Source organism: Babylonia areolata, chromosome 16, assembly GCF_041734735.1.
Source record: "Babylonia areolata isolate BAREFJ2019XMU chromosome 16, ASM4173473v1, whole genome shotgun sequence".
Taxonomy (NCBI): domain Eukaryota; kingdom Metazoa; phylum Mollusca; class Gastropoda; order Neogastropoda; family Buccinidae; genus Babylonia; species Babylonia areolata.
The window spans coordinates 26,207,885-26,210,384 of record NC_134891.1 but is presented as its reverse complement, the minus strand read 5'-3'; positions in this window follow the sequence as shown (position 1 = coordinate 26,210,384).

Sequence of the window (2,500 nt, the reverse complement as noted above, 5' to 3'; positions counted from 1 at the left end):
TGTATTGGTATCGTGTTGTGTTGGTGTTGGTGTTGTGTTGTGTTGGCATTGTGCCGTGTTGTGTTGGTATCGTGTTGTGTTGTATTGGTATCGTGTTGTGTTGGTGTTGTGTTGTGTTGGTGTTGTATTGGTCTCGTGTTGTGTTGGTGTTGTGTTGTGTTGGTGTTGTATTGGTATCGTGTTGTGTTGGTGTTGTGTTGTGTTGGTGTTGTGCTGTGTTGTGTTGGTGTTGTGTTGGTGTTGATGTTGTGTTGGTGTTGATGTTGTGTTGGTGTTGTGCTGGTGTTGTGCTGTGTTGTGTTGGTGTTGTGTTGTGTTGGTGTTGTATTGTGTTGGTGTTGTATTGGTATCGTGTTGTGTTGGTGTTGTGTTGTGTTGGTGTTGGTGTTGTGTTGGTGTTGTGTTGGTGTTGGTGTTGTGTTGTGTTGGTGTTGTGTTGGTGTTGTGTTGGTGTTGTGTTGGTGTTGGTGTTGTGTTGTGTTGGCATTGTGCTGTGTTGATGTTGTATTGGTATCGTGTTGTGTTGGTGTTGTGTTGGTGTTGTGTTGTGTTGGTGTTGTGCTGTGTTGGTGTTGTGTTGGTATCGTGTTGTGTTGGTGTTGTGTTGTGTTGGTGTTGTGTTGTGTTGGTGTTGTGTTGGTGTTGTGTTGTGTTGGCATTGTGTTGGTGTTGTGTTGTGTTGGTGTTGTGTTGTGTTGGTATGGTGTTGGTGTTGTGTTGGTGTTGTATTGGTATTGTGTTGGTGTTGTGTTGTGTTGGCATTGTGTTGGTGTTGTGTTGTGTTGGTATCGTGTTGTGTTGGTATGGTGTTGGTGTTGTGTTGGTGTTGTATTGGTATTGTGTTGGTGTTGGTGTTGTGTTGGTATCGTGTTGTGTTGGTGTTGTGTTGGTGTTGTGTTGTGTTGGCATTGTGTTGGTGTTGGTGTTGTGTTGTGTTGGCATTGTGTTGGTGTTGGTGTTGTATGGGCATTGTGTTGGTGTTGGTGTTGTGTTGTGTTGGTGTTGGTGTTGTGTTGGCATTGTGTTGGTGTTGTGTTGGTGTTGTGTTGGTGTTGTGTTGGTGTTGTGTTGGTGTTGGCATTGTGTTGGTGTTGTGTTGGTATTGTGTTGGTGTTGTGTTGGTGTTGTGTTGGTGTTGTGTTGGTGTTGTGTTGGTGTTGTGTTGGTGTTGTGTTGGTGTTGTGTTGGTATTGTGTTGGCATTGTGTTGTGTTGGTGTTGTGTTGTGTTGGCATTGTGTTGGTGTTGGTGTTGTGTTGGTGTTGTGTTGGTGTTGTGTTGTGTTGGCATTGTGTTGGTGTTGGTGTTGTGTTGGTGTTGTGTTGTGTTGGCATTGTGTTGGTGTTGGTGTTGTGTTGGTGTTGTGTTGGTGTTGTGTTGTGTTGGCATTGTGTTGGTGTTGGTGTTGTTGTATATTGTGTTGGTCCTGTGTTGTGTTGTGTTGGTATTGGTTTTGTGTTGTTGGTGGTGTTGTGTTTTGTTGTGTTGTTTTTGTGTTGTTGTTGTATTGGTATTGGTTCTGTGTTGTGGTGCGTTGTTGTTGTTTTAATGTGAGTGTTGTGTTGTGCTGGTGTTGTATTGGAGTTGGAATAGTGTTGGTGTTGGTGGTGTATTGGTGTTGTGAAATGTGAGTGTTGTGTTGTGCTGGTGATGTGTAATGTGTAATGGTTCTGTGTCATCTGCCGCTGACGGGACCGTGACAAGAGGGCTGTGACGTGCGCCTGTGTTCGGGTGGGAATCAGAACCAGAACCAAAATCAGAACCAGAACCAGAACCAGAACCAGAATCAGAATAAGAACCAGAACCAATTTCAGATTGTCAGTTATACCATTACAATATTTTTTTTTTATAAGGCGCGTGCACACACCACACATACAAAAGTAAGATGACAACAAATGAAATACAGTAAAACATACAGAACAAGAAGTCGAATAAGTTCTCTGGACCTTGTATTTGGAATGAACTTCCTCTTTCGCTTCGTCATGTCTCCGTACTCAGCTCTTTCAAGTCTGGCCTTAAAACCCACCTCTTCACAAGATAGCCCCCCTCCCCTACCTCTTCCTTGTCTTCAGTTTAATCAGTTTTAGAGTTATGCATGCGTGTGAATGACTGGTGTGAAAGTGCTTAGATTTTTCTCTGCACAAGATTCAACGCTATATAAATACATCATTATTATTATTATTATCATTATTGATTGCATGACGTTTTTTGGCAGCAGTTATAGACAAACTTTTTCCAAACATTCCTACAAGTCTGTCTTCCAGTGTCAGCTGACTGTGTATAACAGTAGTGTGGATGGTATTTCTGCTGAGTCGTGGGCGTGGCCAATCCCGTCGAGTTGCGCAGAAGTAATTCCACGTGTGCACGCGCGCGCCTGCACGTACGCACGAATGAATCCTGTCTGCTCTTTGGTAGCGACCACGCCTGGCTTATGCACCCTTTAACTGAACCACAGACAAGCCAAGGGTTTGGGTTTACATGCACCAACAAAATAATGGCGG